Source organism: Pristiophorus japonicus, chromosome 17 (assembly GCF_044704955.1).
Source record: "Pristiophorus japonicus isolate sPriJap1 chromosome 17, sPriJap1.hap1, whole genome shotgun sequence".
NCBI classification, from domain to species: domain Eukaryota; kingdom Metazoa; phylum Chordata; class Chondrichthyes; family Pristiophoridae; genus Pristiophorus; species Pristiophorus japonicus.
Genome location: NC_091993.1, coordinates 25173846 through 25199248, shown reverse-complemented (window position 1 = coordinate 25199248; position 25403 = coordinate 25173846). Strand labels below are relative to the sequence as shown.

Sequence of the window (25403 nt, the reverse complement as noted above, 5' to 3'; positions counted from 1 at the left end):
CAGAGCGAGCGGAGGGAGAGTCACGGAGCTGATATCACCCACCGATGCCAATACACTGCAGGGAAGTTGCAACGCAAACCAATGCATTTTTATGTGCGATTATTACCTCAGTTCCGCGCCTCCCACCATCAGTAATAGATCTGTGACCACCAGATCACCTCAGCATTGCACAGGCTCAGCCCGAACCGGGAAGACTGCAATGTGTAGGTAGTTTTTTTTTTGCACACCAGCAGTTCAGTTGACTGTAGGCACACAGCTCTCCCTGCATCATGCTGCACCCCATAACCGAAGGGCCCCAATGTTCAGAGGGAACGACAGCATCACTGTCCCAAAGCGTGGGTTAAACGCTTCCAGTATTGCTGAGAAATCAGCCCCGTACATTTGCTTTTGGGGTCCCACATATCACACAGCAGAGCCCAGCAGTACTGTATCAGCAAAAACAACTGCTGACATGGCGTGCAAAAGGGCCAGGGTGAATGTGGACTCCAATCAAGAGCCAGTTATGACTGTACTGCTGCATGGTCTTCACAGTTCAAATGGGCACAGCGTGAGAAGGTTATACACCGACCATTACAACAACCACCTGCATTTATACACCGTCAACAGTAAAAGGTCCCAAGGGGCTTCACAGGAACGTAAAGCAGGCAAGAATCAACACCGTGACAAAAAGACTTGCATTTATATAGCGCCTTTCACAGCCAATTACGTACTTTTTGGAGTGTAGTCACTGCTGTAATGTGGGAAACGCAGCTGCCAATTTGCGCACAGCAAGCTCCCACAATTAGCAATGTGATAATGACCAGATAATATGTTTTTATGTTATGTTGGTTGAGGGATAAATATTGGTCAGGAACTGGGGATAACTCCCCGACTCTTCTTCAAAATAGTGCCATGGGATCTTTTACATCCACCCGAGAGCAAACAGGGCCTCGGTTTAACATCTCATCTGAAAGCCGGCACCTCCGACAGTGCAGCCCTCCCTCAGCACTGCACTGGGAGTGTCAGCCTAGATTTATCTGCTCAAGTCCCTGGAGTGAACCCACAACCTTCTGACTCAGAGGCAAGTGTGCTACCCACTGAGCCACGATTGACACTACAAAGGAGGAGGAGATATTAGGAAGGGTGACTAAACATTGTCAAATAATAGGTTTTAAGGAGCATCTTTAAAAAAATAAGAGTGGTGAAGGGGGAAGGAGGTTTAGTGAGTGTATTCCAGTGTTTAGGGTCTGGATGGTTAGAGGTTTTGGTCTTCCCGATTTTTAACTGGAGGAAATTTTGACTCATCTAGGACTAGATGTCAGACAAACAGCCTGATAATACAGAGGCAGTGAAGGGGTCGAGAGAGGTGCTGATAAAATAGAGTTGAGTGTCGTACAGGCAGAAGCTGACGTCAAGTCTTCGGCTGATGTTGTCAAGGAACAACCTGGAGATGAGAAATAGTCTCAGATGTCAAAAAGGCGGCTCACCACCACCTTCTCAAGGGCACTTAGGGATGGGCAATAAATGCTGGCTTTCCCAATGACACCCACATCCCGTGAATGAATAATAAAAAAAACAAAAATACACGTGAAAAATGATTGGGAGACACAAACTGTTCCAACCAACATGTCTCAACCAGATAGATGCAACCTAATTGCACCTGCCACCACCCCCTCGCCCCAATTCATGTAATCTCCTGGGAAGGGCAATAAAACCATTTACAGTATTCTGGAAAATTCTTCTCCGACTGCCAAAGGCAATTGGAATGTATTTGCTTCATGGGTTCTTGCTTAAGAATTCATAGCAACACATTGCTATTAATAACTAGTTGGTTTATGAACAAAGGTTCAACAATCACACTACACATTACCGGTTCATCCACTAGGTTCACAACTGCATACATCATCGTGGATGACCTAGACCCAATAGACTGGGGTTCTATTGAGTCTTGTGAATATCACGTGACTGGATAAGCCACTCAATGCAACAAGCTCCACAACTATTTTAAGTCAAACATTAAATCAAGTGCCCCCTTTTGGCAAGCACACTGGAACCCACAAATTTCCAAATAAAACTTTAACGGAAACTTAAATCAAATTAAAATTTGGGTGCCAGGGGTGATGATGCACTCCAGTTCCTCCGGCACCCACCTCTCGTGGAAGGCTGCGAGTGTACCGGTGGACACCGTGTGCTCCATCTCCAGGGACACCCTGGCACGAATGTAGCCACGGGAAGAGAGGCAGGCAGTCGGGATGAACGACCCCCTCGACCGCCCGCTGCCTTGACCTGTTAATGGCCTAATGGCCACTTGGCCAACAACAGCTATGCAACTCTTTTCGTAGACTGTCAAAAATTGCCATTGCCAACGATATTTCAAGTTGTCATAGTGGGGTATTGGGAACAGTTTTCAATAACCAATAATCACGCCTCGGTTAAACCTCAACCTGTGCATACATTGTAGGATCTTGTGGAGGCATCGTTGGTAGTATTTCTCCAGCGATCCTACAAATCCCCTGGGAGGACAGACGCACCAACATTAGTCTCCTCGACCAGGCCAACATCCCCAGCATTGAAGCACTGACCACACTTGATCAGCACCGCTGGGCAGGTCACATTGACCACATGCCAGATACGAGACTCCCAAAGTAAGCACTCTACTCGGAACTCCTTCACGGCAAACGAGCCAAAGGTGGGCAGAGGAAACGTTACAGAACACCCTCAAAGCCTCCCTGATAAAGTGCAACATCCCCACTGACACCTGGGAGTCCCTGGCCAAAGACCACCCTAAGTGGAGGAAGTACATCCGGGAGGGCGCTGAGCACCTCGAGTCTCATCGCCGAGAGCATGCAGAAATCAAGCGCAGGCAGCGGAAAGAACGAGTGGCAAACCAGTCCCACCCTCCCTTACCCACAACGACCATCTGTCCCACCTGTGACAGGGACTATGGGTCTTGTATTGGACTGTACAGCCACCTAAGGACTCTTTTTTTTTTTTAAAAAGAGTGGAAGCAAGTCTTCCTCAATTCCGAGGGACTGCCTATGATGATGCATACGTTACAGCAATCAAACAAGTTCCAGAAGCCTACAGTAACAAAACAATTACAGCTATCCCTTACCTTCCTTTTATAACATGGAGGGTTCTCAATTCTCAGGAACTCATTCTCTTCACTTTCGAAGGGTTAAGCAATCAAGCTACCTTTTTTTAATACAAACTGCCCCTACATTAGAGTGTGGCTGATACCACGAAGGCCTCTCGCCAGACGAAACCGCCAAAAGTTGGTAACAGAGGTCCACGTTTCCCATGGGTCTTCCATTCTGCTGTCTGAACTGGGGCCTCCTTTGGTGGCCTGAACTCCCAAGACTATTCGATGCACCAAGCGTGGTTGTCATGAGACGCAACATAACATTATTAGGCGAGTACGCAAATGCATAGGAGGTCCCAATGCAATGCCAAAAAATAGGAATCGCTAATTATAGCCTTTAAAAAGACAAAAGCTAAATGTTTGCGATCTCCTGCCAAAATATTTGAGAAGTATAATTTTCAAGGTACTCTACACATGCAAGGGAAGGCACATTCCTTCTACGTGCAGATGCACCCATCTCTAAACACCCAATGGGTTTCAAATATATAAATAGGATAGTCAGACCAGGTGGCCATTTTGATGTCGCTCCCCCAGGACCTGGACCTTACCAGGCCAAGCCACAATATTAGAAAGATCTTGCGGTCTTTTTTAATTAAAGCATACACCCTGTGGCACAATTATTCAGGCATTTCTTTTTAAAACTGGAAAAAAAAAAGCACAATTTATTTGGGAGGCAAGGGAAGAGGGGGAAAAATGTCCTTTTTGCCAATCGGTAGCATCACACACAAGTCCAGTGGATGTCTCCCTGCCTCTCCAGCAAGTGGCTGCTCCACTCAGCATTGAGCAGAGCCAGCTGATACATTGTGGGAAACCGGGAAGGATATGCTGGTGAAGTGAGTATCTTCTATCTAAAGCCTGACCCATAGCAGGTATCATCATCAACATCATAGGCAGTCCCTTGGAATCGAGGAAGACTTGCTTCCACTCCTGAAGTGAGTTCTTTGGTGGCTGAACAGCCCAATACGAGAGCCACAGACTCTGTCACAGGTGGGACAGATAATCGTTGAGGGAAGGGGTGGGTGGGACTGGTTTGCCGCACGCTCTTTCCGTATACAATGCGGGTAGCTCCCGAGCACAGGGCTGTATATAGAAACAGTGACAATCCTCCCATCGCCTACAGTACTGGAATATGAAAACACCCATGTCGCTGTACTTAGTTGTTCTAGCGGGAAAGAATTGACAATGGACACCTCACACCTGTAGAGAGACCGGGGAATATATTTTAAATGTAAACTTTCACTCCGAATTTTCCTGATATTATAAAGTCAGTCATGCTGTGAATACTGTGCCCATGGGGAGGGGGCGGGGGAAGAGGTGGGAAAGGAGAGAATGAACAGTGCAAAGGACTGAGAAAGCCCATTGGGAAACAAACTCTTTTCTTGCTATATTGTGCAGAGTGCCAGCTTGTATAACGGCGGCGCACACGGCAGTAGTTACAATTCATTATCAGGGACTGGAGACATTTAAAAATAGAGAGAGGGGTTAACTCAAACCATTCCAAAGAGATGAGGTAATAAATTAGACTCCTACACCTTAACTGAAATATTGTGATCAGCATACGCACCCTCCTGACCAAGCTTCCCTGACTGAACAGAAATATCTCCAACACATTTTAAACCCATTCAGGATAACCTTGGGAGAATTGGAAAGCACAAGCTGAGCTACCATCAAAGGGCTGAACATGAAAACAAATAAAAAGCCAGCACCTGTTACTTGAAGTGAGGGGAGAATTCCTTTAATTTAATACAGTTGAACTCCACCACACCTTTTAAGACTCCGATGAATGAGTCAGCGTTTGTTTGCTCACCACAACAATGTCTGCAATCTGTACAGTATCATGCTACACCACACCAACTGGCTGAGCGACAAGCCAATTCCCAGTCATGAAAACTAAATCTAGCTAAGGTAGCCCAGCCCTACATCTGAGGGTGCCGCTATATGATCTCACCTCGACTAACTCCACAAGCTCCGATTCTGTTATGTGCTGTAAATTACAGGTGTATCAATTTTCCCTCCAATACTGTACTAAAAATAATCACGTTATAGGATACGAAAGAAAGATGTCCATTTACGTACCAAAGAGCTGAACGTTATGTATTCAGTGGCAGCTGTGGCTCAGTGGGCGGTGCCCTCGCCTCAGAAGGTTGTGGGTTCAAGTCCCACTCCAGAGCCTCGAGCACATAAATCTAGGCTGACACTCCAGTACAGTGTCGAGAGAGTGCTGCACTGTCAGAGGTGCCGTCTTTCGGATGAGACGTTAATGCGAGGCCCCGTCTGCTCTCAGGTGGACATGAAAGATCCCATTTCGAAAGAGAGTAGGGGAGTTATCCCCGGTGTCCTGGCCAATATTTATCCCTCAATCAACATAACAAAAACAGATTATCTGGTCATTATCACTATTGCTGTTTGTGGGAGCTTGCTGTGCATAAATTGACTGCCACATTTCCCACATTACAACAGTGACTACACTCCAAAAGTACTTCATTGGCTGTAAAGCGCTTTGGGACGTCTGGTGGTCGTGAACGGTGCTATATAAATGCAAGTCTTTCTTTTTTTTCTTTTAACACTCCAACTTAGACTGTACAGAGGATGGAGAAATGAGCCTGGAATATGGGAAGGAATCAGGTCCAGCAGAGGCTCAGCCCCCCTCTCTACCTTAAACTATAAGTTGGGGGTAGGGATATTCGATGCTATCAGGATTAGTGGGATAATGTCATCTACCAGTTCCACTTCCAGAACCCCCAAGGTAGAGCATGCCTCCATTGTGCTGGGCACTTGCACGTCAGGTTAAGATCCTGATGGAAGTGGGATCCCAAATGACAATTAAACTGACTGCTTGCTATTAGGAAAGTGTCAACTTCATAAATCAAGATCTTTTCAACCATCTTTGGCTGAAATAGCCTTCCTCCCACCCCTCCCCCAACACACGCCAAGATGCCACCGACAGATTCTTGGCTCCCCACGGGACGAATGCCCAGGGAACACCCAAAGCGGTGCATGCGCCTGATCACAAGTGGCCACAACCCTCATGATTTGGGGGACTGTCAGGTCTGCGAAGTAGGGGTGGGGGGGGGGGGGGGGGGGGTGGTGGCTGCTAACTCGCCACGCACCTCCGGCGCAGCGCCATGAATCTCGGGGCTCTTGGTCCTTCTGTTGTACAATTTATCACGACAAAGTATCTGGATCAACAAAAGAAAAAGTGGTATGTTTTGTCTGTATGGCTCTCGAGGATAAAGTGAGTTCTGGTGGGAGGGGAGGATGCAAGAAAAATCACAATGGCTCAATTCAATCAGTAGATGTGCAATTTACAGGAGAGAAACCACAGGCTGGAGAATCCCCAAAAAGAGTTAAAAAGAACTGCAAATACTGGAAACACACAAGTCAAAAGAAGAAAGGTACACCAGTGTTTTGGGTGTAACCTTTTATTCCAACAAAGGACTGCTGTGTGCTGCCAGCATTTTCTCTATATTTCAGATCCCACAATATACTACAGACAGTTCTAAATAAGGTCACAATTCTGGTTCTAATCGCCAGAGGTTTAATTGTGCAAACTGGTAGATCTTCCGTTGTGTTTTTTTGTCGTGCCTTTGTCGACATTCACCATTGTAAACTGGTATGCCAACATTTTTTGCTACGTCAATTGTCACAATATAGTTGCAGGCTCAGCCCAGTAGGTGGCTCTGGGGAGCAGTTTTCTGAAGTTTCTCCACACACACGCACGCACACACACACACACGCACACACACACGCACACCACTAAATAAAAACTTAATTCTTCAACTGACTACGGGCCATACTACATGCAATTTGTAAACACTGACACTGGCACCAATATAGTTTAGGAAAATTGCATTCATGCCAATACATGTCTTGTGTGATACTCTTAATCTATCATCTCAAATTGCTCCATGGTCACTATCGGTGACAGACCTATCTATAACCAAGAGTATTTCACCCCAGTTTTAAATAGCTCAAAATGATCGCTGCAGATACATCCCAAGTGTAGGGTATATTGTACTTGGTGTTCTCTATGGTTCAAGTGGGCGTAGTGAAATGCGAATGAAAAAACCCACAGAGCAGCTGTATGAAAATGACATACACAGCCTCCATTATTCTTTACTGTAACTTTAGTGACAACAGACTCACCCTTATGTATAGAAATATTGCAACACAGTCAAACAGTTCAGAGGAGATAAACTGCAAGAGCAAGATGAATATCATTGTTTTTCCCTTGTTCACGTTCTTCCAGTTATCTGTTTGTGCAGAGTTTCAAATTTTCCATTATTACAAGTTTTTTTTTTAAATGTGACTTTATCCCATATGACAAGAAACTTTAAAAAAAAATGAATGAAATTATAACAGGGTTTAAATAGCACTGTTTGACAAGAGTCTAACAGCAACAATATATCACCAACGTTTGTATCTATGATATTTCTATCCTTATACATATGCACAAACACTGACACAGAACTTCAGTAATGACTGCAATTAACATTTAGTAATTAATTTGCAGTCAAGGTGATGTCATAGCCATGGACACCTGTCAGCAAAGTTGACATACAAATAATTGTGTGTAGGATACCATCTGCATCCTGCGATTAGCTTCCCAATGTATGAATCACTCCCGAACATCATTATTCCACGCATAAATAGATCTTGCCAAGGCCTCGCTGGAATAATATGAGCCTTCCTAGTCATTAGGTTACCTCCCTCCCTTTAAAAAAAACATTCTACTTCACTGGTGCATTCTGTGCTCATCAAGCGGAGGGAAGCAGTTCAGGCAGACAGCGTGGAGACATTTGAGGGAGTGAACAATTGAGAGGCTTTCATTTCAGAGATCAGCCGGATGAAATTTCATCGTCTTTTCCAGTCCTGTACTTTTCAGTGTGGAATGTTGGAGCTGTTCGCCATTTCAAAGGAAGATTTGCATTTATATAGCACCTTTCACAACCTCAGGACGTCTCAAAGCACTCGACAGCCAATGAAGTACTTTTGAAGTCATCATCATCATCATAGGGGTCCCTCATATCGAGGATGACTTGCTTCCACGCCAAAAAGAGATGAGTTCACAGGTATTTCAATGAAGGACCGAATATTCCAGGTCCTGCACTGCATCTTGAAGGGTGGAAGATGCCTGTGCATGGATTTTCTTTTAAACGTGTGGTGGCCGTTACACACCAGCCACCACACGGGCTTGATAGAGCTAGGTCTTGGTCCAGTGGCAAGGATTAATCAAGACGACTAGAGACCAGCTCTGCTACACGGACCTTGTGCGCACACATATCGCAGTGTAGGCTGGCCCGTGCTGTCCCTGTGCCCTCGCCTCTTCTGGGCCCCATGAAGTGTAGTCACTGTTGTAACGTAGGAAACGCGGCAGCCAATTTGCGCACATCAAGCTCCCACAAACAGCGATCTGATAATGACCAGATAATCGTTTTTTGTTTTTTTGATTGAGGGGTAAATATTGGTCAGGACACCAGGGATAACTCCTGGGGTTTTCTTCAAAATAGTGACACGGAATCTTTAACGTCCACTCGAGAGGGCAGACGGCGCCTCGGTTTAACATCTCTTCCGAAAGATAACAGCTGTGACAATGCAGCACTCCCTCAGCACTGCACTGGAGTGTCAGTTCTCAAGTCTCTGGACTGGAACCCACAACCTTCTGACTCAGAGGCCAGAGTGCTACCCACTGAGCCACAGTATTAACAGAAACACTCCCCGAGTCAGCTACAACATGAGTTCGATACAGATTAAAAGGTCATGCCGCTTTGTTCCACCAATGTGCATCAGCCCCAAACTGCAGAACACCACTCCCGACTGCACCACTGACATTTTTACATTTCCCCAAACCAGGGATATCCATGCTGCTTCTCAAAATGATTTCCAATTTAGCGCGGAATTAGGGGCAATTTTGTATTATAGACACATGCTGATGGGGCATTGGCCAAGCTTATTTCACACTGCATTCTCTGTGAGATATATTTAACTTCAAGATTGTTTTAGAAGATATTATGCTTCGAAGGATTTAGATCAAACAGCACTGATATGCACATCAACATTATCTCAGTGCAGCAAGTGACGTATGCAGCCTCCAGGGGTAAAAAAAGGAGTCCAGTTATGAATATTTTACCAAAAGAAATGCATGTGAGACACAGCAACATGAAAGTTATTGTACAATCATAGAACGGACGCATCACTCTACAACTAAAATGGCATGATGCCTCAAATTTAAAACGCTCATCCCTGAAGTCCAACGGTTCCACCCTCTCTATAACTTTCTCCAGCCCCCAAACCTCCCCCCACCCCTCCTCCTCCTCCCCGCCCCCCCCCACCCTCACAAGAACTCTGTGTTCCTCAGACTCCAGACTCATGTGCATCTCACCCGCCTCTCTTCACCCCACCATTGGTGGCAATACCATCAGCAGCCTCGGTCCCATGCTCTGGAATACCTTTCGTAAAGTCTTCTGCCGTCTCCATCTCCTTTAAGACCCAACTCTTTGGCCAAGCTTTTGGTCATCCTCTCTAATCTCTCCTCCTTCATCTTGTTGTATTGTGTAAAGTGCCTTGGGACCACTTTTTATGTAAGTTAAGATTTTTTGCATGTGACATTATCAGAATAAATATGGTGCATGAGTGATTGGCTCCACCCTTTCAAAGGATTAAAATAATCCTTATTTAAAAAGACTCTGTATTTGTAGAATGAGGTATTCTGGTAATAGCTGCCTGGGTAAAATGTTCATGTGGGATGGGAGGGAAAAGGATTAACAGGAACTCTTAGGATCAGAAGAAGCACTTCTGCCTTACAAGTCTACTCCTTTTTTTGCTTGACCACACCTCAACTTTCTTCACAAACTCCTTCAAACTCCTCTTGCCCATCTGTCCCCACCTCAAGAAACAAGTCCCTTGAACTTATTTAAACAATTCATTTCAAAATCTACAAACTGAAATTTTAGCATAAAAACTCGATCGGAACTGAGAGTTAATCAAACCAACCTGAAAAATAACTATCACTTGCCAACATCCCCTACCCCAAATAGGAACATAGGAACAGGAGACCACCATTCAGCCGCTCGAGCCTGCTCCACCATTCAATGCAATCATGGCTGATCTGCGACCTAACTCTATATACCCACCTTTGGCCCATATCCCTTAACACCTTTGGTTAACAAAAAGCTATCAATCTCAGATTTAAAATTAACAATTGATCTAGCATCAATTGCCATTTGCGGAACAGAGTTCCAAGCTTCTACCACTGTGTGTGTGTAGAAGTGTTTCCTAATTTCACTCCTGAAAGGTCTGACTCTAATTATTAGACTATGCCCCCTAGTCCTAGAATCCCCAACTAGTGGGAATAGTTTCTCTCTATCTACCCCACCTGTTCCCCTGTTTCCCACATTACAACAGTGACTACACTCCAAATGTACTCAATTGTCTGAAAAGGGCTTTGGGACGTCCTGTGGTCGTGAAATGCGCTATAGAAGTGAAAGTCTTTCTTTTTAATAGCTTGAAAACTTTGAGCAGATCACCCCATAACCTTCTAAATTCCAGGGGGTGATACAACCCGAATGTGTGTAATCTCTCCTCGCAACTTAACCCTTGAAGTTCAGAGGGGGTAGGGTAACTGCAGCCAGTACCCGAGTTGTGAACAGGCTGGAGTTATACTGCTGACTGCATCGCAAGCAGGTCACACCAATGTCAGCCATATTGGAGTTCTGTGCACTTGGACCCGTGCACAAAGTTCTGCTTCTTCCCCCACCCACCCCAGGCAGTTCAGTCTAAAATTTTAAAAGGAGAGCACAGAGGGATCTATTTACCCAAGAAAAATTCTGTACAACTTTTGTTTTTTAAAAAAGCTCCTAGGTCGTCAAATAAACCACGTGGGCACTATTAAAATGCAGGTTTGCACCAGCCTAGGGATTGATTGCAGCCCCAGTTGAAAACTTAATGATTTTGTTTTGCAGATAAACTCCAAAAAGAGTTTCAGACGGCCTTGAGGACTGGGGACTATCACCACTTTCTGCTTGGCAACTGACTCCCGAGTAAAACTGCTATTTTCATGTTGATACACAACCGAAACCCATTCAAAATGCAACGCAAAAAAGCGTCAGATCGAATCATGCTGTTTATTGCAAATGTACGTACAACAATCCAGTTTTTCATTTCTGAATATAGATAGTTATAATGCTGGCACGACACCGCAGAAAATGCCATGGGGAAGATCCTTTAACAGCCATTGGAAACACATGTTTACAAATTCTGTTTTTATTGCATGGGACTCCAGGATTTGGGCCATTTGTTTGCACCACGAATACAACAGACGTTGCTTATATATGCACACAAAGGAGTTGCTACTCCCTATAATCAGTTGTGCTGACTAAATAAGCCAAGTTGTTATCAGAGGATTTCGACGTGTTTACCAACCAGTGGCTTCGGTCCCTATTTCACAGGCGATTGCAAAAGTCAAGTTTGTTAAACCTATTTGTGTTTTGTTTTTAAAATCTGCAGCACTGTAAACATGGCCAGTGGTTCTGTTAACTTTACACTTAAAACAAAAGGACTGAAGAAATGAATTGAAAAAAACCCAGCACCCTGAATGTCAGACACTGCATCGGACATCAAAGTAATCGTATCCTCAACACTGAGTTTTATGCTGCACTAGGAGTGCTTCAATACCAGAGTGCTCGTAAGATCTGACCTCAATCGTTGCAGTTTTTAAGTAGACTGAACCATGCCAAATTGCTACTTTAAGAGATAAACCATCTCTTCCCCAACTCCAATATTAAACATTTCAGGACGGCTAGTGACAGATCCGGTACAGAGCGCCCAGAAACACGATTGGTAATCTAATCTATCAGCAACAATCCAGCCGAGGAAATGTGTCCAAATTAAACATGCCCCCAAAAATATTTACAAAATCCCACCTGATGTTATTATAACCATCCACTAAAGAGCTATTGATAAAAATGTATCACTTAATAAAAAAAAGACAACCCTCCAGAAAGAGCTATTGATAAAAATGTATCACAATTAAAAAAAAAAGACTTATCACTCCAGAAACAAAATGCTTTTGAAATCTACTTTTGGAGAAATCTCTATTTAAAAAAGGAAATATTTGCGAAAGAGGTTTTTCCCTCCTGGTACAAATCAACCAAGAACTAACAACAGCTTTTTTTCCCTCCCAAAAAAACAAACATTGTAATGAAACACACTTTTAAATAAATAAACGTGAAAGACAAATGAAAACATTAAGACAAATAAACACATTAAGAAAAAAGTTAAAAACATTGAACTGGAAATTACAACTTCTAAAAACGAAAACAAACTTTCCAAAGATTTAGAAAGGGAGGGGGAAAAGAGAAAAACTATTTTTAACAAACAAGTAAGCACACGGATCTATTGTGATTTTGAGAGCAGGGAGCCTGAATCCCAGTTACATTGTATCTCTGCCCACCCCCACAAGCTCAACTCCAGGTAACAATGCAGTAACAAAACTGGAACAAAGCTCACACTAACAAGCTCACAGTAGCAAGCAGGGATGTTGGCACTGCAGCCACTGCAAACAATCACATTTTCTGTGTGTGCAATGTGCAGTGTATTTTAAAAAAGCCATAAAGTTTATTTTTTTTAAAGAAAATCTTACCTCCAGCAGGCCTCGTTTAATGAGAACAGCTACTTTTAATGTGCTCACTCATTCCCTCCGTCCTCATTTTCTTTGCTCTCAGAGATCTGACCAACTCAATGCACTTTTTTCCCTCTCTCTCTCTTGTATTATATAAAATTGCTGCTTTTCTTTCTATTCTTTGCTGGTATATGTTCTCATTTATCTGGATGCTGTGCTCTGGGCCTGTCGAGGTGCAGTGATGGGTGTGGGGGGTTTAATGAGCTACCCCTCTCTCTCTGCTCCCCCACAACTTACGCCGCTCTCTCTCTTGCCCCCAAACTTGGATTAACCACACTGCGCCTGCGCACTCCAAATCATCCCCAGCCCTTCTCCCCCCCCCCATTGGCTCAACCCAACCAACAAACCCGACTCCCATTCGCTCCCTTGCCTGTCAATCATAATCTGCAGCCGGCCGATAGGTTGGACGGTGCAGCTCCCCGCTCCCCTTTATTAAACTCTCCGGCTCTTAGATCTTGTTTCCACCTTTTCTGTGATGTGGAAGGGAGATTTTAGAAATCTCAAAAGGCGAAATAATCACTGCTGGAATCTGCAATAAAAACAGACAGGTCAGGCAGCATCTGTGGAGGGAGGCAGATAAATGCTGCCTGACATGCCCAGTGTTCCCAGCATTTGCTGTTTTTATTTTAGAAATCTACATTCAGATTTATTATAAACACCCTGATACAGCAGGAGCGGCGAGGTCGGGCGAAGTAGCTGTGAGAGACTGTGGAGGGATGTGATCGGGGCCCAGGGGAGGCGTGAGTTCGGGGCCAGGGGCCCAAGGGCAGCACGGGGCCAGCCCACACTGTGATAAGTGCGCATGCGCTAGGTCCGTGCAGCAGAGCTGGTCTCCAGATGTCTTGGTTAACCCTTGCCACTGGACCAAGACCTAGCTCTGTCAAGCCCATGTAGTGGCTGGTGTGCAACAGCCTCCACACGTTAAAAAAATCCACGCACAGGCATCTTCCACCCTTCAGGATGTGGTTCAGGTCCTTCATTGAAACAGCTGTGAACGCGTCCTTTTTTTGGTGTGGATGCAAGTCATCCTCATTTTGAGGGACCGCCTATGATGATGATGATGAAACACCCTGATTAATGTTATGAGCATTAAGCTGCAGATTACCTACAGATATTCGCTTTGAATTAACATAATTTTGCGCTAATTTAACTTTTATGACACCTTCACTGTAAAACAACATTCATTAAACTTAGAAAAAGAAATAGATGGCTGTCTTTCACATGTACACTGATGGCCCCCCTGTCTTTACCTTGCCCCCAGCTCTCTTGACCCCTCTGCTGCTTGTCCGACATCCAGTCTTGCATGAGCCATAATTTTCACCAGCTAACCTTTGGGAAGACCCAATCCAATGACTTCAGCTGCTGAACCAGACGGTTTGTGACATCAGTATCCTATCTGGCTGCAAAGTGAGCTTCCTAGCACATCTCCTCTCTTTCACAAAGGCCATCTAAGCCATGGCTCAGTGGGTAGCACTCTCACCTCTGGGTCAGAAGATTGTTGATTCAAGTCCCACTCCAGCAACTTAAACACAAAAATCTAGCCGAACACTCCAGTGCTGCACTGTTGGAGGTGTCTACTTTTAGATGAGGCATTAACCCAAGGCCCTGACTGCTCTCTCAGGTGGATGCAAAAGGCACCATTTTGAAGATGAGCAGGGGAGTTACTCTCTGTGATGTCTTAATCAACATCACCAAAACAGATTACCTGGTCATTATCAAATTGCTGTTTGTGGGAGCTTGCTGCGTGCAAATTGGCTGCAGCATTTCCTACATTACAGCAGTGACTACACTTTGTGAAAGGTGCTATATAAATGCAAGTCTTTCTTTCTTTTCTCTTTATAACATCACCTGCCTTTGGCCCTACCTCCGGCCCACCAAAGCCCGCATCCACCCTTTTCTGCTCCAGACTCAACTGTCCCAACACTCTCATGTCCAGCCTCCCATCCTTCACCATCTGTAAACTTCAGTTTACTCCCAACTCTGCCGCCTATTTCCTATCCTGCACCATGTGCTCCTCATCCATTACCCCTGTCTATATTGACCTATGTTGGCTCCCAGTCCTCCAATACCGCAAATGTATCATTCTCATTTAAATCTCTCCACGGCCTTGCCCCTCCTTGACAGCCAGTGGCTCAATGGGTAGCACCCTCGCCTCTGAGGTTGTGGGTTCAAGTCCCACTCCAGGGTCTTTAGCACATAAATCTAGGCTGACACTCCAGTTCAGTGCTGAGGGAGTGCTGCACTGTTGGAGGTGCCGTCTTTCGGATGAGACGTTAAACCGAGGTCCCGTCTGCTCTCTCAAGTGGATGTAAAAATCCCATGACTACTATTTCGAAGAAGAGCAGGGGAGTTATCCCCGGTGTCCTGGCCAATATTAATCCCTCAATCAACATAACAAAAACAGATTACCTGGTCATTATTGCATTGCTGTTTGTGGGAGCTTGCTGTGTACAAATTGACTGCTGCGTTTCCCACATTACAACAGTGACTACACTCCAAAAAGTACTTTATTGGCTGTAAAGCGCTTTGAGATGTACAGTGGTCATGAAAGGCGCTATATAAATGAAAGTCTTTATTTACTGTCATTCAGATGAGACCCTAAACCATCTGTAAAATATTCCATTGCATGATTCAAAGAAAAGCAGGAGTCTGGCTTGCTATTTTGCGCAACATTGCTCCCTCAAAAACAGATTCATCTCACTATTGTTCAGGGAACTTGCTGTGCACAAAATGTGTGTTCTATTTGCCCTACTCTCACCTCTGAGAGACAGTTTAAAAAACCCCAAATGGCTGAGCAGGTGATAAACTGGACAGATGCCACCTTTACTCTCATGCTTTAGGATACGGTTTGAATGGCTTGATGATATATTCACCTTTGTCCACTCCTGTGTATCTATTGTCTACAATGTATTAAATTTGCCGTGCATGTCTTGCATTCCTTGTTTGGGCCATCACCATTCTGTCACACTCTCATGCCTGCAGCCGCACACTTCTACCAGTAGGTGGGGACGATTTCCTCCTCCCCAGTTCATGGGGCCAGAGACCAATTGTAACGTTCGACCCATTGACCTGACTAAAGTCAGTCGCCTAAGCACATATCAGGGACTGAGAAGTGAATCAATGTCAATCGATTTGGGACCAAGGTGCAGAATTATAATATTAAAAGTGGGAGCCGGTTTGACTTTTTTCCCCCTAATGTGGCTAGTTTCTGGTCAACCTTCGCCTCAACTATGCGACCTCGCAGAAGGTGTGAAGGACAACTATTCTCCGAAGATGTTGAAGATGTTGATTGAAACAAGTCATTCTCAACTTCTCTGGTGCACCTCCTAGTGGCTGATTATGTAACGACACTGGCAGTGATTTGGGAGCAGATCTTCAAATTGGGAGCAAAAATTGAAATAAATTACGTGTAAAAAAAAAAATTATAAAGTGAAAATGCACCCAATGTTGCTGATACAAACTAACACTGAAGCTGGTATTAATTTACGAGAATTTACGGCCATTTTCATTACAGTTAAATGATAGAGTAAGATTCTAAAACTATGGAAAATTATACTTTAGTTCTAAAGGGAACAACAGATATTGTCACTGCACAATAGCAGCGGCATATCTGTGTTAATGAACACGACAGAACCAGGAAAGAAAGAAAGACTTGTATTTATATAGCGCCTTTCAGGACATCAGGAAAGCAGCTTACAGCCAATGAAGTACTTTTGAAGTGCAGTAACTATTGTAATGTGGGAAACTCAGCAGCCAATTTGCGCACAGCAAGGTCCCATAAGAACGTAAGAATTAGGAGCCGGAATAGCCCATACGACCCCTCGAGCCTGCTCCGGTTGCGGAATCAGATGAATATTCTGGAGTTTTGCTCGATTACCATCAAGGACTTTTTCAGCATAATTTTCCGTAGTGTCAGCTGTGGCTCAGTGTGTAGCACTCTCGCAGCTGAGCCCGAAGGTTGTGGGTTTGAAGACCTACTTCAAGGACTTGAGCACATAAATCTAGGCTCTCTCAGGTGGATGTAATAGTTCCTATGGCACTACTTCAAAGAAATATTTATCCCTCAATCAACATCACATATTATCTGGTTATCACATTGCTGTTTGTGGGAGTTTGCTGTGTGCAAATTGGCTGAATTTCCTACATTACAACAGTGACTACACTTCAAAAAGTACTTTATTGTCTGTACTTTATCGGTGGTCATGAAAGGCCCTGTATAAATTCAAGTCTTTCCTTTTCTTATGAGGATTACATGGGTGGGGTAGAGTGCTTTATGAACCTTTATAAAATACTGGTTTGGCCTCAACTGGAGTATCATGTCCAATTCTGGGCACCGCACTTTAGGAAATATGTAAAGGCCTTAGAGAGGGTGCAGAAAAGATTTACAAGAATGGTTCCAGGGATGAGGGATTTCAGTTATGTTGATAGACTGGAGAAGCTGGGGTTGTTTTCCATGGAGCAGAGAAGATTGTGAGATTTGATTGAGGTGTTCAAAATCATGAGGGGTCTGGACAGAGTAGATGGAGAGAAACTGCTCCCATTGGCGGATGGGTCGAGAACCAGAGAACACAGATTTAAGGTGATTGGCAGAAGAACCAAAGGCGACATGAGGAAAAACATTTTTGCGCAGCGAGTGGTTAAGATCTGGAATGCACGGCCTGAGAGGGTGGTGGAGGCAGACTCAATTTCAAGCTTTCAAGAGGGAGTTGGATAAGTACCTGAAGGAAAACAACATTGTAGGGCTACAGGGAAAGGGCGGGGGAGTGGGACTGGCTGAGGTGCTCTTGCTGTTCTGTAACCATTCTATGATTCCTTGACATGGCGGATTGAACCGGGTCCATGGAGCAACTGAGTTTGATACCACTGGTTCTTTTGTTATTGCATACTTTCTGACAGTCTTAAGATTATTGCGTGGGAGGAACTCAAGGCCAAGATATATAATAATAGCAGGTGGGAAATAAACATGAAGAACAAGAGCTTGTAATCTGGCAACGTCATCCTTGTAAAGTCACTTGAAGGAATTAACCAAGTTGACAAAATGGTTCGAATTCAGATCTACCGAGCAGTGCACTTTGAGCTAGAATACTGATTTTAGTGCTCACTTACCTACATGTATTTTTTTAATTGAGAAAATTTGGTGAAGAGCCAAGTCCTGCAGCACGTTTGAAATGTGTTGGGGAGAAAGCAAGGTAAACCATGAAGTAGAGTTCTGACGAAAGGTCATCGACCAAAACGCTAACTCGGTTTCTCTCTCCACAGATGCTGCCTGATCTGCTGAGCGTTTCCAGCAATTCCCTGTTTTTATTTCTGATTTCCAGCCTCCGCTGTGTTTTGCTCTTGCGGCAGCATTTACGTGTCAGCCAGTGGCTCTGAGTCTGAAATTTGTGGGTCCAAGCCCACCTCCAGAGGTTTGCATACAAAATCCAGGCTGACACTTCAAGGCTGCGCTGTTGGAGGATGGGACATTAAACTGGGACCCTGTCAGCATCCCGCAACACTATTCAAAGAAGAGTAAGACTTCTTAACCAACACGTAAAGCAGGTGATCTGACCAGTTATTTCATTGCTGTTTGTGGGAGCTTGCTGTGCACAAGTGTTTCCTATATTAGTATAGTATAGTATAGTATTAGGCAGTCCCTTGTGTCGACGATGACCCACTTCCACAGCAAAAAAGGATGAGTTCACAGGTGTTTCAATGAAGGACCTGACATTCCAGGTCCCGAACTATATCCTGAAGGGTGGAAGATGCCTGTGCATGAATTCTTTTAACATGGAGTGGCCGTTGCACAGTAGCCACCACATGGGCTTGATAGAGCTAGTTCTTGGTCCAATGGCAAGGGTTAACCAAGAAATCTGGAGACCAAGCTCTGCTGCACGGATTTAGTACCCACGCATGCTCCTACTGTCCATAGGACGCAGTGTGGGCTGGCCCGTGCTGCACCTTCCCTGGGCCCCGACCCCGCTGTAGCTATACTCTGCGCCACTCCTGGGCCTCTGCCTTGCTGCTGGGCTCCTCGACTCCGATCCCGCCGCTCCTCGGCTCCGACACCACCTCTCCTGGGCGCCAAACTCTTGCCTCTCCTGAGCCCCGGTCTCTCACCTCTCCTGAGCCCTGATCTCTCGCCTCTTCCTGGGCCCCGATCACGCTGCTCCTCTGCCCCGACCTTTCGCCGCTCCTCCGCCCCGTCCTCGCCACTCCTCTGCTGCTTGCCGCCTCTCCTCTTGCACCTGGGTCCCGACCCTGCCGACTACTGAGGTCGTGGAATATGCTATAGAAAGAGAGACTTACATTTATATAGCGCCTTTCACGACCACCGGACGTCTCAAAGCGCTTTACAGCCAAAGAAGTACTTTTGGAGTGTAGTCACTGTTGCAATGTGGGAAACACGGCAGCCAATTTGCGCACAGCAAGCTCCCACAAACAGTAATGTGATAATGACTATTTAATCTGTTTTTGTTATGTTGATTGAGGGATAAATATTGGCGAGTACACCGGGGATAACTCCACGGTTCTTCTTCGAAATAGTGCCATGGGATCTTTTACGTCGACCTGAAAGAGCAGTCAGGGCCTCGGTTTAACGTCTCAACCAAAAGACGGCACCTCCGACAGTGCAGCACTCCCTCATCACTGTACTGGGAGTGTCAGCCTAGATTTTTGTGCTCAAGTCATTGGAGTGGGATTTGTACCCACAACCCTCTGACTCCCACAGCTGACACTAGCAAGTCTTCAGATGACACTATGTTTTGGTTGTAAAAACTTGTCGATTAGAGAAAGAAAGTTTCTTAGTTTTGAGATCATGGCAAACAATGAGTTAAAATTGGAGACTGTGCAGTGAGTCGTGATATCAATGCAGGAAGGAACTAGACTGTGTCGGACTGAGCATTTGGAGCTTGGGGAGGCCAGAAGTGGAAAGTTCACAATCATTGACATAATAAGGCCAATAAAATCAAATCAGGAAGACTTTAGACATGTTTCACAGCTGTACACATACAGAGATATTAAAGTCCTCTAAATTATCTCAAAATATCTCAGAAAACTAACACTCAACTACTGAAATTAAAGCAGGAATGACTGAAAATCTGCCGCAATTGAGATCCAGTTTAACCAAGGGTTGACACCCCAAATATTACCCGTCTTTCAACTGATGCTGACAGACCTGTAGCGTATTGGCAGCCTTTTGCTGCTTTTATTCCAGATTAAAGGTCAGGGGGAACTAATTCAACATCACCTGTCACACAGATGGTTCTTGCAAAAGTGGAGAGCTTTAAACTTTACAGCTCGAATGGAATTCCTTCTGGGAAAGGAGCAGGCGAAGTTCAATTGCACTCGTGTCAAAGGGTACGTTGGAGAATAATGTTCTCGTTTAATTCTTTGGGGGGGAGGGGGAGTTAAATTATAGCGTTGGTGTTAACACAATTTGCCTGCTATACATGGTGGACGGTAAAACCATAATAAGGTTGTAGCAATGAAGTAAAACGATTTGGTGGAACGTAACCAACAGCACAGTCGCACTGCAAACCTCATGTGGCCATCAGGATATTTTCCACTGTGTCATGAAAAATTTTAATGCCGATTTTTAAAAGTCAGGCTCATTCCAGAAAGTCTCCACTTTCTGACTGCCCCTCGCATAATTGTTAGTAGTTGCATTGAACCAGATCTGATGTTAACAATCTCACTAGCCATCATAGCTGTGGCTCAGTGGGTAGCACTCATGTTTCTGAGTCAGAAGGTTATGGGTTCAAGTCCAACCCCAGGGACTTGAGCACAAAATCTAGGTTAATACTCCCAGTGTAGTGCTGATGGAGTGCTGCACTGTCGGAGGTGCTGTCTTTGGGATGAGATGTTAAACCGAGGCCCTGTTTGCCCTCTCAGGTGGACGTAAAAGATCTCATGGCACTATTTTGAAAAAGATCTTGGACGTTCTCCTCGGTATCCTGGGCAAATAGTTATCCTTCAATCAACATAACAAAAAAACAGTTTATCTGGTCATTATCACATAGCTGTTTGTGGGAGCTTGCTGTGTGCAAATTGGCTGCTGCATTTCCCACATGACAACAGTGACTACACTCCAAAAAGTGCTTGATTGACTGTAAAGTGCTTTTGTTATATATGCAAGCTATAGATATACTCTCTGTGTAATCATTGTATAGTTGCATAAGATGGAGACTTGTTTACCTGATGTACTATCAATAAGGTTTACACTGTGTATATACATACTGGCACCACTAGAGGGTGCAACTGGTGGAGACCGGGGTTTCCTGACCTGATGGCAGGGGCTGTATAAAAGGGTAGCCACCATGCGGCTGCCTCACTCTGGAGTTACGAGTAAAGGACCAAGGTCACTACAGTTTGAGTACAACACATTGCCTCGTGGAGTCATTCATAAGTACATTACAGACATAATAACTGGCAACGAGAATATGGACTTTCACGCAATTATGGCTACCTTTGGCACAATAAAAGACTTTGCAGAGGGTGATGATTGGGATGCCTTCACGGAAAGACTCGAGCTATATTTCATGGCAAACGACCTGGCAGGGGAGAGGGACACATTGGCAGAGAAGCGCAAGGCTATACTGCTGACCAGTTGTGGCCCGAGGTCTACTGCCTCGTCATCATCATCATCATCATAGGCAGTCCCTCGGAATCGAGGAAGACTTGCTTCCACTCCCAAAGTGAGTTCTCTGGTGGCTGAACAGTCCAAAACGAGAGCCCCAGACCCTGTCGCAGGTGGAACAGACATTCGTCGAGGGAAGGGGTGGGTGGGGCTGGTTTGCCGCACGCTCCTTCTGCTGTCTGCGCTTGACCTCTTCACGCTCTTTGCGTTGAGACTCGAAGAGCTCAACGCTCTCCTGGATGCACTTTCTCCACCTCGAGCGGTCTTCGGCCAGGGTCTCCCAGGTGTCAGTGGTGATGTCGCACTTTACCAGGGAGGCTTTGAGGGTGTCCTTGTAACGCTTCCACTGCCCACCTCATCAGGGACTTGCTGGCACCCACGAAGGCCAAGGATAAGACATACAATGAGCTGACTGAACTAATTCGCGACCAACTAAAACCAAAAGAGAGCATCCTCACAGCCAGGCACAGATTCAATACTCACCACAGACCTGAGGGCCAGGAGATTGCAAAATATGCTGCCGACCTCGGGAGACTTGCGGCACCGTGTGATTTTGGCATGCACCTCAATGAAGCATTTCGAGACATCTTCATTATACGAATTGGCCACAAGGGCCTCCTTCACAAGCTATTATCTGCCGACACCACAGTCAACCTGCAGAAGGCCATCAGCATCAGTCAGGCGTTCATGACCTCGACCTGCAGCACCAAGCAAATTATTCATCCTGTGGACTCAAACCCGGCGAGTACTGTACACAGAATGGTGCCTTTCACAGGCAAGACTGTAGAACTTGACTCTGCCCAAGGCAGAGAGCACAGACCTCAGGGTTCCAGAACTCAGAGTCCGCCAAGGGGTGCTAATCGAGTAGCACCATGCTGGCGTTGCGGAGGAAACCACAGGGCTCACCAGTGTCAGTTTGCTGAGTATGTATGCAAAGCCTGTACCACAAAGAGCCACCTCCAGCGTATGTGTAAAAGAAATACGACTCACCGTCCAGCAGAGGAGTCAGTAGATGACTTTGAATCCAGCAGGGAATATGATGATTTGGCCAGAGAGGCAGCTCAGCTCCAAGAAGAAGTGTATGGAGTGTATACCTGCACCACCGATTGTCCTCCAGTGAAGATGGAAGTCGAGATAAACGCGTTCCAGTCTTCATGGAAGTGGACACGGGAGCGAGCCAGTCAGTGATGAGCCAGGTTGCCTTTGAGAGGCTATGGAACGAAAAATGACCCGAGCTGGTTCCAGTACAGGAAAAGTTGTGCACCAACACCAAGGAGCTGATCCCAGTCCTTGGTAATGCGGATGTAAGTGTAATCCATAATGGCATGGTGCACAAGTTACCTCTGTGGATTGTTGCAGGTGATGGTCCAACGCTACTCGGAAGAAGGTGAATGAGGAAGATCCAATGGAAATGGGAAGACCTCTTCACTCCAGCAATCGATGTCCCCCATGCTCAGAGGCAGAGCAAAACATCACCTTCGCTTGGGCCAGGCACCAGAGAACAGACCAGCGCAGCACCTGAGTCACAGACCGTCCATCACGACTGCGTGGCAATGATCTGACCGAAAAGTACCTTCCCAACTCCAGTGGCAGGGCTACTGGGGAGGAAGATCGAATTCACAGGCACTCTTCCAGCTTTTGTGGCAGAATCGCAGGAGAGAAGGATCAAGGCAGTCGACCTCAAAGACAGAGGCAAGATGGCGTCCCTGCTGCAGCATGGTGCAATGTGGCTGAAAAAAGCCAGCAGGGTTTTCTTAAAGGAGACCTGCAACCAACTGAACTTAAAGAGACATTGCATTCATGGTAATCAATGTAACGAACCGATTAAGAATGTAAAGAATAAAATGTTGTGAGATGTCGGGAATAGAGTGTCCCCAAAAGTAGCAAGTAGAATTCGTGAGGGTAAAGGCGCTGATCCTGATGCCCTGTCCCAGCTGTCCCCACAAGTTATAGGCCAGCGACCTCAGGAGGGTAAAGGCGCTGATCCTGAAACCCTGCCCCAGATCTATCCCAGGCTGCAGGCACCCGATGGCACTATTTGCCATGGACGAAAACGGTGCCAATACACGCAGTCGGCCGCCGTTGCCCACCCCCCGGGCGGAGACGGCGCAGCCCCCAGACCCAGTCGCTACCTCGGCCATGTCCGGGAGTGAAAGGTCAGAACCAACGAGCTCCCCAAATGGGATCTGGAACAGCCAGATTCCCAACACCGTTAGGGAGCAGGCAGAAGATTCTGCAGCCCTCAAAGGAGGACAGGGAGGCCACACACATGTGTGGCTCTGCCCACCACTAGGCAATGGCAAAGGCCCTGAGTCCTGGCAAGGTGAGCGAACCAAGCCCACCCCGCTAGCAGGGGACGCAGCGCCGCCATCAGACGACTAGGACCCTGTCCGGTTGCTCTGGAATTAGCGTCCTCACATATCTGTACTGCTACCCCAGTACTGACCATGACTGAACCATGAATGCAATCTACCCAACCCTGGCGCACGACCGTAAAACGTTACGAATGTAAGTCACTGAACCAAGGTGTCACGATATAAACTGTAAAAAAAAATGATTTTTTTTCTTCCTTTCTTTGTACTTGCACTGTGTCTGATCCTGTATGTTAATGTAATGGGCAAGCTGCATGATCTCGCTGTGGGGGAGGGAGGGGGGAAATGGATGTATGTAGCCATGGACACAAACATGGATCACACCCAGAACCAACTGGAACCTCCACTGCATCATCGAACCATCCAAACTGGTAACCACTACCCAACGTTGTGACAAAAGCACTTGGGGGTTAACAGGGAGAGAGCCAAGCCAAAGCACAGCCAAGGTGCAAGGGCTATTGGCACTTAAGTCTGGGGAGAGCTAAGCCAAAGTACATAGTGCAAAGGTAATTGGCACAAAGGACTTGGAGGAGAGTGATGTTATATATGCAGACTATAGATATACTCTCTGTGTAGTCACTGTATAGTTGCATAAGACGGAGACTTGTTTACCTGATGTACTGTCAATAAGGTTTACACTATGTATATACATGCCGGAAAAACTAGAGGGTGCAACTGGTGGAGACTGGGGTTTCCTGCCCTGGTGGCAGGGGCTGTATAAAAGGGGAGCCACCATTCGGATGCCTCACTCTGGAGTTACGAGTAAAGGACCAAGGTCACTACAGTTTGAGTACCACACATTGCCCCGTGGAGTCATTGATAAGTACATTACAGACATAATAGCTTTGAGATGTCCAGTGGTTGTGAAAGGCGCTATATAAATGCAAGTCTCTCTTTCTTTAAGGTAATCGTGGTTTAACGAGATGCGATCAGCTGATTGAAGAACTGACTTTGCCTGAAACCAGCGGCACTTGTTAAATCGGTAATTGTGGGCAATTAATGAGGTTCGAAGAACTTATTGAACTGCCCGAAATAGCCGGCATGCTTAATACATCATAAGCGGTGCTTTTGTAATTGATTTCTTTCACACTAGTAATTGGTTAACGTTATTTGCCCGATGTAGGTGGCTATCCCTAACACGTGCAGACGGTATACACGGTGGAGACAGGATCAACAGCTCCGCAAAATGTTCTGGTAGCATTACAGGTTGCTTAGACCCATCTATTCTCTTTCCTTTATCCAACTCGCCTCCCTTCCACCCCTGAGGTGCGGACTCCTGTTAGAATGCAGCTCCACAGACACTGGTCGCCTTCCAATACTTCACTGAAGTGGCTATTCTTCATATGTGAGCCTAGACGATGAGTGACAGCAAGCTATTCGATCAGCCTGATGCTGTTCTCATCCGACATACACACGCATGTACTTTTCAGCAGGGATCACTGGATGGCAAGGGCCGTGTTTAAGACTATATTGTGTAATTGCATCTGTATCTAGCAGATGGGGCCTGCTCATGGAGGTACAGGTTACAATGTCGAGAATCCGGAATCCTCGGGACCGAGGCCGTTCCGGATTCCGGGATTTTCCGGACTTTCGACCGTCTTTCTGACGTCACGA

General features: G+C 45.7%; 1 protein-coding gene and 1 pseudogene across 1 annotated transcript in view; both read right to left on the bottom strand.

Annotated features, from left to right (window-relative positions):
* The window catches only part of LOC139227958 (A-kinase anchor protein 13), a 250821-nt gene that overhangs the window by 196712 nt on the left and 28706 nt on the right, over nt 1–25403 (bottom strand). The gene's annotated exons all lie outside the window — the stretch shown is intronic.
* On the bottom strand, nt 2311–2443 carry LOC139228402 (U4 spliceosomal RNA; annotated as a pseudogene).